The sequence below is a fragment of the Delphinapterus leucas genome, chromosome 8 (assembly GCF_059928025.1).
Source record: "Delphinapterus leucas isolate spDelLeu-1000000601 "Yukka" chromosome 8, BTC_Dleu_Yukka2, whole genome shotgun sequence".
NCBI lineage: Eukaryota > Metazoa > Chordata > Mammalia > Artiodactyla > Monodontidae > Delphinapterus > Delphinapterus leucas.
The window spans coordinates 83,771,336-83,787,625 of NC_143136.1; the positions used below are offsets into that span (position 1 = coordinate 83,771,336).

The 16,290-nt window shown below is 35.8% G+C and overlaps 1 long non-coding RNA gene across 1 annotated transcript in view; it reads left to right on the top strand.

Annotated features, from left to right (window-relative positions):
• LOC149748583 (uncharacterized) overlaps positions 1-16,290 on the top strand; it is a 473,818-nt gene that overhangs the window by 366,835 nt on the left and 90,693 nt on the right. Inside the window, exon 3 of the long non-coding RNA XR_016394174.1 lies at positions 14,552-14,660. This is a non-coding gene — a long non-coding RNA (uncharacterized LOC149748583). The remainder of the gene's footprint in view (positions 1-14,551; positions 14,661-16,290) is intronic.

A 16,290-nucleotide genomic window follows, 5' to 3' on the forward strand; every position in this document is an offset into this window, starting at 1 on the left:
TTATTTGAGTAACCAGGGAAATCATATAAGGTGGGGGAAGAAGGGAAGCCTTCACAATGCGTTGGAGGAATTTAGAATCTAGTTGTGAAAGTATGTAGTGGATAGGATGGATAGATAGATAGATAGATAGATAGATAGATAATGTAGACAACTAGCTGGGAAGCAGAAAATAACCAGACCTTTAATTATAAACAAATAAGCATGAGGTACTGTATAACAATATGAATATATGAATGATCAGAGAGTAAAGTATTCAGAATTCAGAAGCTGAGTTGGTAGAACTTTCTGGGTAGTTTTCGTGCATAGTCATGGCACATGGACATGGGTGAGTGCAGTTGTTTTTAGACCCAGTGAACTGAGGCAAATTAACTTCAAAGTTAATTAGCCTGAGCTTTTGGGCTCTTCACTTGCATGGATCCCTGGTACTGGTAGGGGCTCTGGCAACATGCTCATGTAGTCATATATTTGCATACATGGTCAAAAAGTTACAAAAGTAGGATAGTTTAACCATAATTAAAACTGCTAACTGTTTAAACTGTTAAAACTGTTGCCTATTTCCCCTCCATTTTCCTCTGCATTTCCCTTCCCCTTCATCAAGTGATGTTACAGTGGCCATAAGCTGTTTGGGGATCTTACTCAGGGGAATTTAGTTGGCTGATACATTAATTTGGTTTTAGTGGGTTAGGTTTATGTGTTTCACAGCCCTTTTTGCAAGATTGCCAGGTAAAATTCAGAACACTAGTTAAATCTGAATTTCAGATAATGAACAGATACGTTTTTAGTTGTAAGTATGTCAAAAGAAATTACCAGTTGTTCATGTGAAATTCAAGCTTCACTGGCCATCCCCTATTTTTGTGTGTTAAATCTTGCTATAGTCCACTTCCATGTTTGGTTCTGCTATCATCCTGGTGCAGAACAACCACCAGGTGTGCTTCTCATCCACTATACCTACTCTCCACGCATCAGGACCCAAAGGTGTGGGCTCAGAGGTCATATTACAAAATGGCCATGGCCAGTGCTACCCTGGCACTGGAAGAATACCAGTGGTGGAAGAGAAACAAGGTTCAGAATCTCCTAAATCAGAAGCTATATTGTGAAAAAATTTTCCCAAATCTTACAGCTCATAAATTAAAAAAAAAGGATCTCACAGAAGTTTCCCCAAATTTGACAACAACCCTAAAATTTCACATGCTCTTACCAACAATGACCTGTGATCCTAAAAATAACTTTTCTAAACTACCAATAAAGAAAGAGTCAAATATACTAGAGGGGAGATTAAAATTATAATCATTAAGAAATTATAGTTCTATGAAGAGACAATCAAAGAATGTACAAACCAAAAATGTAGGGGAAAAATGATTACAGAGACAGGCCAGGTGGTCAATTGAGAAAAGTATTATTTTTCAAGATTTTGTGATGTTTACCATACCCAACTGCCTTAAAAATGGTATTTTGGTGAGCTTTCTCTTTCTAAATAAATATGTATGCAGGCTTCCCTGGTGGCGCAGTGGTTGAGAGTCCGCCTGCCGATGCAGGGGACACGGGTTCGTGCCCTGGTCCGGGAGGATCCCGCGTGCCGCGGACCGGCTGGGCCCGTGAGCCATGGCCGCTGAGCCCGCGCATCCAGAGCCTGTGCTCCGCAATGGGAGAGGCCACAACAGTGAGAGGCCCGCGTACCGCTAAAAAAAAAAAAAAAAAAAAAAGTATGTATTCATAATTTTGTGTCCTTCTTCTTAAAGAGGATTCTCAAAATCGTAAAAGCTTTAGGTTTGCTGTGATGACTTGAGCATCATCCAGAGATTCATAGTTATTTTCATACTGTGTTTGGTCTGTCTTGTAGATCTTGATTCTTTTCAGTTAAAAAAAAAAAGAAGAGCAACTGCGATTTTGAGTTAGTTACCACCTACTGTGGCATGATAGTTGGGAATTATCTGTGGTATCACATTGCCTGTGTCCAATCCAAGCCCCTTTGTCTTTTTACCTTTATGACCTTAGGTAAATTACTTAGCTTTCCCTGTGCCTCAGTCCTAACAATAAGATTATTGTTAGGACTAAGTGAGATGATGCTTGTGATACACTTAGAAGAATAGCTGACACATAGTTTAAAGTCTTAATAAATTGTGAACAACATTATTATCAGTGTTATCATTAGACCAAAAATTCACCCCATTTAATTCATTAGAAAGCAGCAGGGGGCTTCCCTGGTGGCACAGTGGTTGAGAGTCCGCCTGCCAATGCAGGGGACGCGGGTTTCTGCCCCAGTCCGGGAAGATCCCACATGCCGCGGAGCGGCTGGGCCCGTGAGCCATGGCCGCTGAGCCTGCGTGTCCAGAGCCTGTGCTCCGCAACGGGAGAAGCCACAACAGTGAGAGGCCTGTGTACCGGGAAAAAAAAAAAAAAAAGCAGCAGGTACAAATGGAAGTATGTTAGGCTTAGTCTCATGGATCATTTAAAAGTTATTTCATGAGATTTTCTACATAAAAATAGGTAGGTTTTAATAATGGAACTTTTTAAATAATGGAACTCAAAGAAAGATGTGTGACCACACATGTCCCTTACTGTACAGCCCCAAATGAGAACCATCCACAGACTTACAGGTTTATGTTCATGCTGTATTTGGTCTGTCTTCTGGACTTTAGGTTCTCTTCAGTTTTAGAAAAAATAGCAGCTGTGATTTTTGAGTCAGTTACCTACTACTTATTCTCAAAAGGCAGAAATTCTGTAAAGGAGATTTTCTTCTCAATGTAAAGGAGAAAAAAAATATCATAGCATATGAGTCTCTCCTTTAGATTGTCGAAGTGATTCAGAAAAAATCATACCACTTAAAGTCACATTTGCTCTGGTCCCACTCACACCACATCCACAATTGAGCCATATAATCAATGTGCTCTTCACCAGGAGAAAACAGAAACTGGCCATCAGCCTGGCTGGTCTTGTGGAAAATCAAATACTTGCTGACCCTGAACACCGCTCACAAACTTCTCTGACATCCATTAATTCAGTGTAATAATTTGATGGTGGGCATTCAAAATAGATTCAAGTGCATGTTTGTGAAGTAAAGGAAAAGTCATTTTACATATAAGGAAATCATCATAGATATTTAAGAAAAACAAGATAGGTTGTCACACAAACTGAATGTTATGGACTGAATAACGTTTTTGTCTCCCTAAAATTCATATGTTGAAGCCCCTAACCCTCAATATGATAAAGATGGGGCTTTGGGGAACTAATTAGGTTTAGATGAAATCATGAGAGTGGGGCCCCCCCCTTGATGGGATTAGTGTGCTTATAAGAAGATGGAGAGAGACCAGAGCGTTCTCTGTCTCTCTCTCTCTCTCTCTCTCTCTCTCTCTCTCTCTCTCTCTCTCTCTTTCTCTGCCATGTGAGGATACAGTGAGAAGTTGGCCATCTGCAAGCCAGGAATAGGGCCCTCGCCTGGGAACCAAATCAGCCATCACCTAGATCTTGGACTTCCCAGCCTCTAGTAGTGTAAGAAATAAATTCCATTGTTTAAACCACCCAGTTTTGTTACGGCAGCCTGAGCTAAGACAGTATGCATTGACATGTATCCTGTATTATTCTAAGAGAACTGAGTTGGCTTGACTGTACTATTTCTTGTGACACGACGTCATTCTTTGTCAAGGTGGCCTGTGCTAGATTTCCCTTCAGTGTGCTCTCTCCCATCATGTTGCTCCCAATATGCTCTTTTCCACTGCATAGCATTTATCTGAGTCAACTGAAATTAGATTGTCTCCCCACTGGTTTCTGAGATCTTTTAGGTCCCCATTTTTCTGAATCCCTAGTGCCTACTACCATGCCTTGTACAAAGTTATGCTTTCGATGTATTTGTTTATCTGAAAGAATGAGATGGAAATACATGTTTTACTTTCCTAACATTTCACTTGCTACTGTCATATCTGCTGACTGCCAGTAATAGTTACATTATAACTGTAGAAGTAATTCACATTGGACCTTTCCACTGTTATTTAAAATTCTTGATCCCATTTTGAATGAGAACTTCATGCTATGGATTTTGGAGAATGCATATCTAATACATAAGTATTTCAAAGAAAGACACAATACATATGAGGCACAACTAAGCATTGAACATGGAAAAATGTCAGACAACCTTGATCTTCTCATCTCAGAATATGATTCCAAATTCCCAGTAAAGTCATAGAGAGTGGAGAGTTATCACAAAAACTTATATCCTCCTGAAGTCTGTATTTCACTTTTCTAAGTGTTTACTGCCCTGGACCACTACCATTCTCGAACACATATTGAAGAAGCACAGAGTTCTTTACTGAATTTCAGACATCATCAGCTCAGGGACAAATGCTTAGCTAAGGCTCACATCTATCATTCTGGTTGGTACATATGGTAATTTTCTCTAAATTGGCTGGCTTTCTCAGGCTACTGTATCATCCTGAGATATTAAGTTTTTAAATTGGCTCTTCCCACCTCTTTTAAAGTTAGATGGCTGATTGCTGTCACATAATTTAATGATCTAGTCCAATCTATACAATGACTGTGTAACATGGGCAAGATAATTGTAGATGAATTGCATGCTATTAATCAGTTGGCTTTTTGTTCTTACATGTTCCATTGCTTATCATTCAAGGAAGAAAATTGTCTTTTGACAGGGGTCCCATTGCAGCCTTTTTACTGTCCAATAACATCAAGGCTGAGATTTCAAAAGATAAATGAGAATAAGTGTTGGGGGGAGAGACTTAGTTAAAAGGCCTGTTTATCTAAGAATTATTTTTGGAGAAATTAGAAATTTGCCTGTATTGTTAGAGAATAAGTTGTAGAATGTTTTTATATTAAAAAAAATAGAAATAGTTTAAATAGATTTTCTCATTAGAGATTCACCAGTTTATGCGAGAGACTACCTTTCGTTGTGAAAAGGATAATACCAAAGCTCTAACTCTCAGTAAGCATCCCCTACTCTTTCCACCCCCTAATAAACAATGACTATATTGGCAATGGAACTTTATCTAAAGTGATGGCCTAGGCACTCTATTCATTGTCATACTTTACTCACAGATGAGAAGATGAGAGAGCATGCCTTTTTAATCATGTGTTCCCAGATGAGAAGCATGCCTTTTTAATCATGTGTTCCCATAGCCTAGCTCAGCTATCTAGAATTTATTAGATGCTCAATTAATGTTTCTTCAACTAAACCAATCTATTTTTGATCTCGTAAAGCTAACTCTGCAAATAAAGAGTTATTATTAGGGAAATAAATCAACATGAGCCTTCTGGATGGGGAGTCAACACAGTGAGGAAATAGTGACATTTCCAACTGTACAGAATGTGCAATTAGCAGTTTGAATGCAAGGTAAAAAGTCCCGTTTTGGATTCAACATGTGTCGCAGCGTTTTTATTTAATTTTATTTTATTTAATATTTAAGGATGACAACAAAATCAAATGAGAGTTCAAAATGATCTCTTATTAGACATTATATCCATATAATTATATGTACATATACATGTACATATACTTATATGAGCAAGTATATGTTTTCTTTTGCTTTTTTTTCCCCTCTTAACTCTAGACTTTATGAGTTAAATAAACCACTGACTGAACCACTTGTAGTAAATTACTCCTCTAATGCATCTCAATGCAGGGATGAGGGAAGGAGATGGACTTTGCTTGTCTTGTAGACAGATTTTCTTGACATTATACCAGATGTTCTTAAATGTGCTCTTTGTTCCTCTTTTTTGACTGTTTCCACTTGCATCCTCTGGGGTAAAGCTGTTTCTATGGGAATGACTGTCAATCAGGAATGTATGTTTCTTGAAAATAACTTGAAGGCAAACTCTTAACTGTTGTAAAGAGACTGATGGGGGCTAATAGTCATGGAAGCAAAGTTAAAATTCTAGAGGGAAACATTATTATGAAGTTATTTCAGCATTAACATAAAATACTATTTATTTCTTTTAAGCAGAAGATATTTGAATAAATAATATCTTACAAATGGCATTTATTTTATTAAAGTGAAACAGTATTTTAGGGAGAAATAACAGCAAAGAAAAAAAACGATTTCTCCTAGTGTTTTCTGGATGCATCTTCACCTATACAAATCTTTGCCTATTCATAACTCCTATTTCTTTATCTTAAAAACTTTATTTTAATATAAGCTGTAAGATGGTGCCTCTTGATGAAAAGCAGATGTTTTATTTGTTGTTTCTTTTTCTTTTCAAGAGTGTTTGGACTTTTTCAGTACAATGTATAATGCTAACTCTTTTTAATAAGCAAGAACATAGCCATGGCACTTAAGTGAAAACAGGGCAGAGGGGCTGGCAGTCATATAAGGAGAGCTTCATCAAACACCAGGACATATGAATGTATAAGAATGAATGATCAGAAGTGGGCATTAAATCAATTTTATATTCACCATTTCAACATCAAGAAGAGTTGTTAGTTGTAAACCAATTGTTATTCAACTTAATGAACTAATTAGGAAAATCAGTCGCAATAATAGTATTGGTACAAACTGATCTGAATATAAAAAGTAGAATTAGAATTCTAATACCAAACTTTCCAAACTAGAAAGACCACATAATACTGTTGATAAGATCTTTTCTTTGTAAAATTAATCGTAGGCAGTTCTTCATTTACTGAATTTGATTTTTACAATCCATTCCTCTGTAACTGTGATACACCACACTTATACTTGTGATGTTTCTGTTGTGTGTATATGTCTTGCAATCTGCCAGGATGATCTAGTTAATTTCTTAAATACTTTGGGTAAACTGGCTCCATTATTATTTTTCCTATTCCTGTGCTTCATTTAGTTAATGAATGGCTGTCATCCAGAGATGTAAAATATCAAGACCTCTACCCAAAGACCACACTTGGGCTGGCAAGAATGCCACAACTGCCCAGTTGAATCACAGACAGAGCTGGAGCATACGGGAACAAATTCACAAATAATAGAGAAAAGTCATCTGAATATTGCTTAGACCATTTTTAACATGAAATTTTCCAAAGATAGAATCATAAACTCCAGAAGATATATGTTAGCTGTCACTCCTATCTTTTGTTCCCTAAGTTGTGCATTTTTAATATGAATGAAATATTTTCCTCAGAGGTGACTGGGTAATTGTTTTGATAGTTACATAATTTTGTATCTTAGTGATGAAATATTTATGCATGCAATTCAAGTTATCTGTTATAAAGGGAAGCTATTTAACCATAGTGGACTAATGGTACATGCGGAAAATGGGTGTCAAAAGGAAATTTATTATATCTTCCAAGTACTGCTTTCTGTGATAAAATACAATTTGTATGATTGTGAAGTAGCATTGTTTACTTTTCCAGTCAAAAAGTCACTGTCAAAAGTATGTTTGGGGAGGGAAAAAATGGCCTTAAAACAAATGTATCACAGGGAATATCTAGGTTGTTAAAAAAAACAAAAAAAAACCTAGGGCAGCATGTTAAAAATGAACATTTCCAATACAATTTGTCATCCATGCATAAATCTTGCTGACATTTTCAGTCACTTTAATAGCCTGCCCATTTTATAAATCAGTATGAACTTGCACAGTTGCAAGAAGTGTGTATTTTGAACATCTCATTTGCATACTTTACCAGAAGCCAATGAGGCAGTGGGAGCAGCACTGGTGATCACAATACGTGTTTGGGGAGAGGCAGAGGAATCAGTAATGGCTTTGCCTTTAGGGATTGCTGTACTCCATAGGGGACGAAAATGAGAAATATTTTTCAAACAGCAGGGGTAAAGGTTTTAAAACTAGAAACACATGGAGTGATAAAGATGTTAGTGCCACAGGGCGCATAGCAGGAAAAATTTACAATGTAAAAACTGTAATTTCAGCATTAGGAAGTAATAATCGTGTTTCATCATTGTTATTAAAGCATGACCCTTAAAGTCACATAAATTAGACATAAGTTTCAAAAGAAGTTTATTAATCTTTAGCAGGAAAATATTAGGAAAGTTTATTATCAGATAAGATTTTCAGGGGGAGGCACGTTCTTCTGACTTTGTGAGTTTGTGTTGTGTGTGTGACTTCTCAGGGAAGTCTGTATCATTTCAAAGGGTAAATAAAACTTTGCTCACTATCAGCCAGTGGGTATAAATAATGCCTACTGACAGATAGTGCTTGTTCTTTTAAATTAGCAATTTGATGAGTTAACATGATACACAAAGAATGGGGACTGACCTATCCAAAATAGTTCTACTTGTCCAGAATAAAATAGTACATGAGAACTAAAGCTTACTTTTAATACAGAATGTTGCTTAGATGACGTTGATGGTAAACCAATGTTGCTAGCATAATTATTAAATTAGTAAAAGATTTAGCCTTCTTGGAATATTGAAAAATTTATAACTAAATGATGAGGTTTTATTAGTAGCTCTGTGACAAAATTGGTGAAAATTTATACTTTAGAGAAGGGCAAGAACCAATAATTATCAATGGACATTAAAGAACTATTTATGTAAAGAAGGTAAAGTATTTGATGATGCGTGTATTAATTTGGAACTGAATATCTAGATTGTGGGTGAAATATTAATTTTTACCAATTAAGACTTCCTTCAAAAGTCTGGTTTTAGAAGTTTTGAACTAAACCTGTGTGTTTGCATAATTATTTAGGTGGAACTCAAATCTTGCCAAGTTAAGGGGAAAAAACTTGCTCCTTGTTCATCTTTTTTTTCTAATAATATGTTTCAACATTTATGGAATAGGGTGATGAGTTGTAAAACACAAATTTTATAAAGCATAATTTTAGAACAGCAAACACTCCTCAAATACATTATAATCCGAGTCAAAGCAAATTTATATCAATGCAACATCAGAAACACATTTTGCATACAAGTAAAAATTGTTGTAGAAGATATAAGGAAATATAAACAAGCATAAAGAATAACTTTTCTACAAAACAAACGTAGCCACTTTTAACATTCTCATAGGTACTATTCCAGGATTCTTTCTAAGAATATGTATTTAATCTTATAATTTTATTTTATACATATTACTATAGAGATATACTTTTAAAAATGTATAAGAATATTATTATTTGGGCACGTACAATAAATGAGCTATTGCTCAGCAAAGTGTGTCCAAGTAGAAAGCATATAGAATTTGATAGAATGACAGTTCAGGATCATTTAAAATTAGATTAATTAAATGCAAAGGATTTCCATAAGATATTAAGCTTGTGTAATAGACACCATCTTAATAATATCTGCTCCTGATTTATTTAATAATGCCTTCTCATTCATAGCTATCGCTTATATTGTTCTGTTATGAGTATTTATTTTAAATGTTTTGCGATATATTCAAAATGCTTTCAGATACATGAAAGTGATATTCATCTTCTTTAAAGAGCAGTAGTCATCCATAGCAGTAATTTGACCGATAGTCCACAATCCATTGCAGAATCATGAAGTAAGTAGTTTTCATTGCATTTGTTAATTTGCTGCAGGGAAAACAAAAAGACCCAGTGATAGGGAATTCATGTGAGACAAGATGAAGAAACTACAAGGACCGAGAAAATAACCATTCTCGGTGCGCTCAAACTCTTTTTAACTAGAGGTTATATAGACAGAGGAACCAGATTACAGTGGAAAGAAATAGAGTGAGACTGAGTTGCAAAGTATTTGCAGAGGAAAAGGACGTGATATAGTCTGTGTTATACTTAACCCAGTTAGAGTGAAATAGGAAAAATAGAGAGGGAGAAAGTCAGTGAATTGAAATAAAGACGATGCGGCAATGCTAAGTCTTTGGGAAAAATAAACCACAATTAAACCAGCGTATGAAGAGCACTGGCAGGCTATAAATGACAAGAGCAGAGTAAGTTCAGACTTTGATTCATCTTTAAGGCAGGTAGAATTTGAAAATAAACGGAAATAATGAAGAATGCTATCTATGCTTCAAGAATAAGTAGATGAGATTGCTTTCCTTTGAGAAATATTTTCATGTTGTTCTGTCATCCGCTATATCCATTCTATTTAATACATATCATAGTGATTCTATGTCAATGAAATGTTTATTCTATTCAGCAAAGAGTGATATCTTAAGTTTGGGTTATGTCCATGAAGAAATTCACATTGCAGAATTTACATATCAATGTACTCATCCTATAGAGTGAGAGCTCTTCTACTGTGTTAGCTTTTGCTAGGTTATGTTGCATTAACAAATCACCATCAAATTTATACAAACATATATTTCTTACCATATTACAGTCTGCAATTGTCCATTTTCTGTGTCTCTGACTTAGATTCCAGGTTGAAAGGTCAGTATGAAACGATAATATGACTCTTAAATCCTTCTGTCTAATCATCTCATATTTTATTAGTCAGAGAAGGTCACAGGGTAAGCTTGATATCCATGCCTTATCCATGTGGCATCCCACAAGAAGATTCTGCAAATAGCTAGAAAATGGGTTGCAATGTATAATAACCCTTCTATGGTGAATAAGGGATAATTTGGGGACAATAACAAAATGTATTATGTTGTAAATACAATAATATAATTTACCACGTTAGTAAGCTTTGACATGAGAGTCTAATTGCAAAGTTTTTTTTTTCTTCAATCAGATTTTGCAGATATAGTTGTTTTTGTTTTTGTTTTTTATCCACAGTAGCTTTTTAGATTTTATTTGGTCTTACTTGATTATTTTTGTTTCTGTTGTCTGTGCTTTTAGTGTCATATCCAAAAAAAAATCATTGCCAATATAGTTTTATTCTAAGCATGAGATTGGGTGGGAGGTGGGGAGATTGGAAAGCAGTGTTGATAATTTCATTGACAAAACCACTGGAAAGGAGAAATCAAAAGAAGTCACCAAGGAAGACTTTTGGGACTCACTTTCCCATAAAGAGTGGAGTTGTTAGTATCTGTGGTGCTGCCTGCTAGTTGCTCAGCATAATCTGTGTTCTTTTTCTTCCATGGTAATCTGTTTGCCCCTGGGATGTAACTGCCAGGCAGGCAACTGAATTTCCAGCCTCCTCTTCAGTTAAACAGGCCACATGACTAAGCTCTCTAGGATGGAATATTTGGAGGTGTGATGCCTGCCACTTTCGTATCTGTTTACATAAAAATTCCCATGTGTTCTCCTTCTTGCTTTCCCTCCCCCCTTCGCTGAAGATGGAAAGAAATGATTATGCTGTCTTTGAAAGCCACATGTTGAAGATAGAAGAGCCGCTGTAGCCTGTGTCTGTGAATGTGGCAGAGCCTCCCCCCGTGCCTAAGCACTATCAGGAACGCCTGCCCTGCACTGTTACAGGAAAGAGAAAGAAAGTTCTATTGTGTTTGAGCCACTGTTATGGGATCTACTTATTACAGGAGTTTACTTTTCCTAATACAGTCGTCTTCTTCCAATAAATTTTCTTCTCAGTCAGTGATATTTTCTATAAACTTGCCTTTTCTCTGTTTCTTCACTGCTCAAAAAATCTTCAGTGGCTTCCTATTGCCTACAGAATAAAGTTAAAAATCTTTAGTATACCTTTCAAAGCCCTTATCAAATGTTCTACATTTCTGCCACTTTCCTACTACACATTCTGTAAATAAAAAATGCTTGCTTAGTTTCTCTAATACTGTGAAATTTTCAGCTTCTGTGACTTTGATTATTCTATTCTCCATTCCGGTAAAGCATCTCAACTTTTTGAAAACCTATTGATTCTTTAACTCTGCCATATCCTGCATATATTGTTCTCTCAAAACAAATACTAAGAGTTATTTCCTGCCACAGGAAAAAAAAAATACATTTATTAGCCATGTCCTATATCATAGGAATTAGTATAGTTTTTCTGTGTTCATCTCCTAAAAAACAGAGACCATTTCCTCTTCAACTGTATATTCTCAACACAGTATCCAGTTTTCAAGTACTTGTATATTTTAATTGTAAAGTCTATCTTGAAAGTTGACCAGGGAATTGATAAAAATTGGTGGATTCTATACAATTCATTGATGATACTTTGTCTCAGAGATTCAGTTAAAGCTCCAAGGGGTATAAATAGACAAAATTGTGTCATATTGCATATAAACAGTGATGGGTGAAGATGATCATTGACTGTAGTATGATGAATTAGAGTATTTTCTTGAATTTTGAAAGAATAGGTGCTGCTAGAAAGAGATGTCGCTTTCATGCAATTAAATGTCTTCTGTTTTCAAGAACATCATCCAACTTTCAAGCAATGGATAGCATGTTTTCAGGCAAAAGGGAACATATCAATACTGAAGGTGGAGGTCTCCATCAGTGAAAGGCAGAATTTATGTATTAAATATTGGTTTCTCTATTGATACATAAATTTCACTTTTCTCAACTCAAGTCAGTTATCTCAGTGATTTTGTCGGTTCATCTGTGGTCATGAAAGATTTTGACCATAGGATTTATCTAAGACTTTTGCCAGTGATCCAAGTCATCCTGTGATTAAAGATATTACGTCTTTTTAAAAATAACTTAAGCAATTATTTTATAATTTCTTTGGGGTTTTAATATCTCACTTTTACTTGTAAGGTTTTTTTAAAGCATTTATAATTTTTCCACATAATGACTTATAAAGCAGGTAATGAAATATGTTAGAAGAAGGGATAGTCTCATTGACTTTTTTTTCTATAATACATTTGTGGTTACAAGATGCTATGACAAAAAAAGAATGAGATGTAATTTTATGAAAAATCTGGATTGCTTTTGACAGAAGATTTTTTATTATGCATGAATGTTTACTAAAAACTGAAGTTCTACTAGTTTACTCTGTTTTCTTTTTTCAATTTATTTAATTACTTTTATTGAAGTATAGTTGATTTATGATGTTGTATTAGTTTTAGGTCTACAGCAATGTGATTCAGTTATATATATATTTGTATATTTTTTTTCAGATTCCTTTCCCTTATAGATTATTGCAAAATACTGAGTATAGTTTTCTGTGTTATACAGTAGGACCTTGTTGGTTATCTATTTTATATATAGTAGTGTGTCTATGTTAATCCCAAACTCCTAATTTATCCCTCCACCCCCTTCCCACTTTGGTAACCATTAAGTTTGTTTTTTATGTCTATGGGCTTATTTCTGTTTTGTATATAAGTTCAGTTATATCATTTTTTTAAGATTTTACAGGTAAGCCATATCATATGTTATTTGTCTTTCTCTGGCTTACTTCACTTAGTCAATTTTCTTGATAGTAAGCAAACATAACATCTACTACAGGATATTAAGATAAGAAAGAAATCACGTAATGACTCTGGTTATTCAAGGTAATAAAAGAGTAGGAGCAAATTTGTAATTTTTCAAAATTGAGACAAGATTTCCAAACTGGAGGTTAAATATGGCAATGACAGTTATCTGACTCTTGAGTTAAAACTAGGATGAAATATCACAGGCCTTAAAGTTTATGAGAATCAATCACAAGTTGTCAATATGGATTTGAATTTTCAGTGCTGATGTTGACACTGTTCTATTGCTTTTGGTAAGATTTCTGAATAAAGGCAGAACACTCTCTAATAAATTTTGCACAAGTAATTCTGGACTAATTTATTAAACAGAAATGGGCCTCATCTAAGAATCCATAAATGATCCTCTTGATGTGGAACACATATATTGGCTACATGCAGATGATTATTTTTAGGAGGAAAAGCTATATTCTTTGGATCCATCATTAGCATATAACTTTTACTGATATTTCTGAAAACAAACTGTGTTATGCAAACTTGATTTAATTGATTAATTGATTCATTGAAAACATAATGTATGTCAACAATTGCCCTAGGTATTAAGGATAAAAACACATTATATATTTAGTATCTTTAAAAAATCTAGGGAGGGGCTTCCCTGGTGGCGCAGTGGTTGAGGGTCCGCCTGCCGATGCAGGGGACACGGGTTCGTGCCCCGGTCCGGGAGGATCCCTCGTGCCGCAGAGTGGCTGAGCCCGTGAGCCGTGGCCACTGGGCCTGCGCGTCCAGAGCCTGTGCTCCGCAGCGGGAGGGGCCGCAGCGGTGAGAGGCCCGCGTACCGAAAAAAAAAAAAAAAAATCTAGGGAGGAATGTAATGCTCTGTGAGCATCTTCAAAGGAAACAGATGGCACATTCAAATTAAGATTATTCAATTAATTAATAAACAGATTAATTCAAAGGATCAGGCAGAGTTTAGGTAATCCAAACTCTGCATGGGGCATGGTGGGTAGGTCTGCCACCCTTAGCTGTTAAAGAGCAAGAGGAGAGAGTGGTTGCCAAATTTAAAGTCAGAAAGGGCTGTTGTGGAGGTGGACACCTTTCAGGTGCCAAAACATACCAGCCCTCTTGACCCTGCAAAGCACTCCTCGTGCCCTTCCCTCTGCCACCCAATCTCCAAAATCCAATGGTTAAAGGTAACCAGAAGACAGAGGGCAAAGGAGCTCATTCAGGTCTTTTAGATCAGCCTGAGAAGGCAAAGTGAAGAAAGGTGGAGGGAGAATGGAAAAAAAGACATGTAGCACAATGGTTATATCCAATTTACAGATGAGGAAACTACAAAAGTCATAACTGGTAAGTGGCAGAGCCAAGATTCAAAGCCAAGTTGCCTGATTCCAGAGCTTTTTCTACCTTGCAGGAATGTCATAAAAATGACTTCTGCTCTCAAGGGACTTGCAGTATTGTAAAGAAGAGGCTAAACTACAGAGGCAAGAACAACACAGGTGTCGTCAGTATCAAGATGTCAGGTAGGTTTCCCAGCCCATGACCATGGCTTACCTTTGTCCCCTCAAAGATTTAGGAGGAGGAACGACCAATTCCTTTAATCTGTGAATGGGTTTAGAATTGACCCTCTGCCCAGGTGAGAACTTTGAGAAGGTATCAGAGGAGCATCACTTAAGTGTTGCAGCTATTCATTTCATGTTGGTTGCAAGAGGAAATCAGGCTTCTTAGTCCCATACCTTCTCTTCCTGCTATGTCCAGAAATGTAGTTTTTATTTTGGCATTTGGGGAAAATTGATGGAGGCTACCATTACTTCAACTTCGGAATCTTTAGACTATTGTTGTTGTTGTTGTTATTGTCTTTGAAGTTCCAGGTGGTGTGAACTTCATCTCTATTGATAATCCTCACGCTTCTATTCTTCTAAATCTAGAATTGCCATAAGAATACAAACCTTGTCAGATGGCAAAATTTTAAATGATCTGAAAGTACTTTGGAAAAGAGGAAACCTGCTCTTTCCTCGCAGGCCTGCATGTGTGGAAATAGTCTGTAAAATTCCAGTGTCAGCATCAAAACATTATAAAGGATGCCACTGTGCATTCATAAAACCCCTTACATTATAATATGAGATCATTTTCAATCGTTGTTACTGTGCTACAAAGGACAGCTTAATAACTCTGGTCTAAACTCTGTGATTACGTATACTCAGATGCTAATTTGATATAATTGAGTATGTTCTTTTGTTGGATTCTACATTCAGTTTGTGTTTAATACGTGAAGACTATTTTCTGTGGTGGGTAGAATAAGCCCCACAGGTGTTCCCCCCACACTCAGACTTCTAAGTCACCTTTTCCATTAGCTGCTAACATTGTTAACAGCTGAGGCAGCTGGTACAGGAACAAGAGAGTTCTGCATTTCCTTTACTTGGAACAAGATTCATTTAATCCAGATATGAATGCTCTGTTTCTATGGAACATCTGTTTGGGTGACACAATGTATACATTTTTTAACATCTTAAACATTTTGAATTTTGTAAGATTTTCTGTAAAAAAATCAATTTTTTTGACTTATCAATTATTACATGTATCATTTAATTCTTAAACCCCCAAATACAGGATTCATACATATTTTGTCACCAAACATGGGGAGTTTTGAGTTTTTAACTTTGTTAATTCTGAATGATTCTATTTTTTCTTTGTTTTGAGAGTTACACAGTTTCAACTACATATTTGTCTGCAATTTCACTATCCTAGCATGAGAAAACAATAAAACTTAATCTATTGCAAGTAATATAATCATTTTTTGAATGACTCCCTTTCAAGGGTATCATATAGCACCCAGGTTTTTTTGCTTGATTTCACAATTTGTCTTCTTTTTATTATTGACCTTTTCTCACAAACATATTTTTATTAAGCTTTCAACTTGATTATAATATTCTTAAAAGGGTTAATAGTTGTTTATTATATAAATAGATAAAATACACGTACACACACACACACACTCACTCACTCATCCTGCCTGGAAACTTCGGATCTAGTGTTAACACTGTTTCACATTAATTTTGAAACCATGGGCTATGATAGATTGTGTTACTCTTTGAAATCATTTGCTTATCTCTGGCCAGACACATAGGATTCCAGCCCATTTGGGGGATTTGG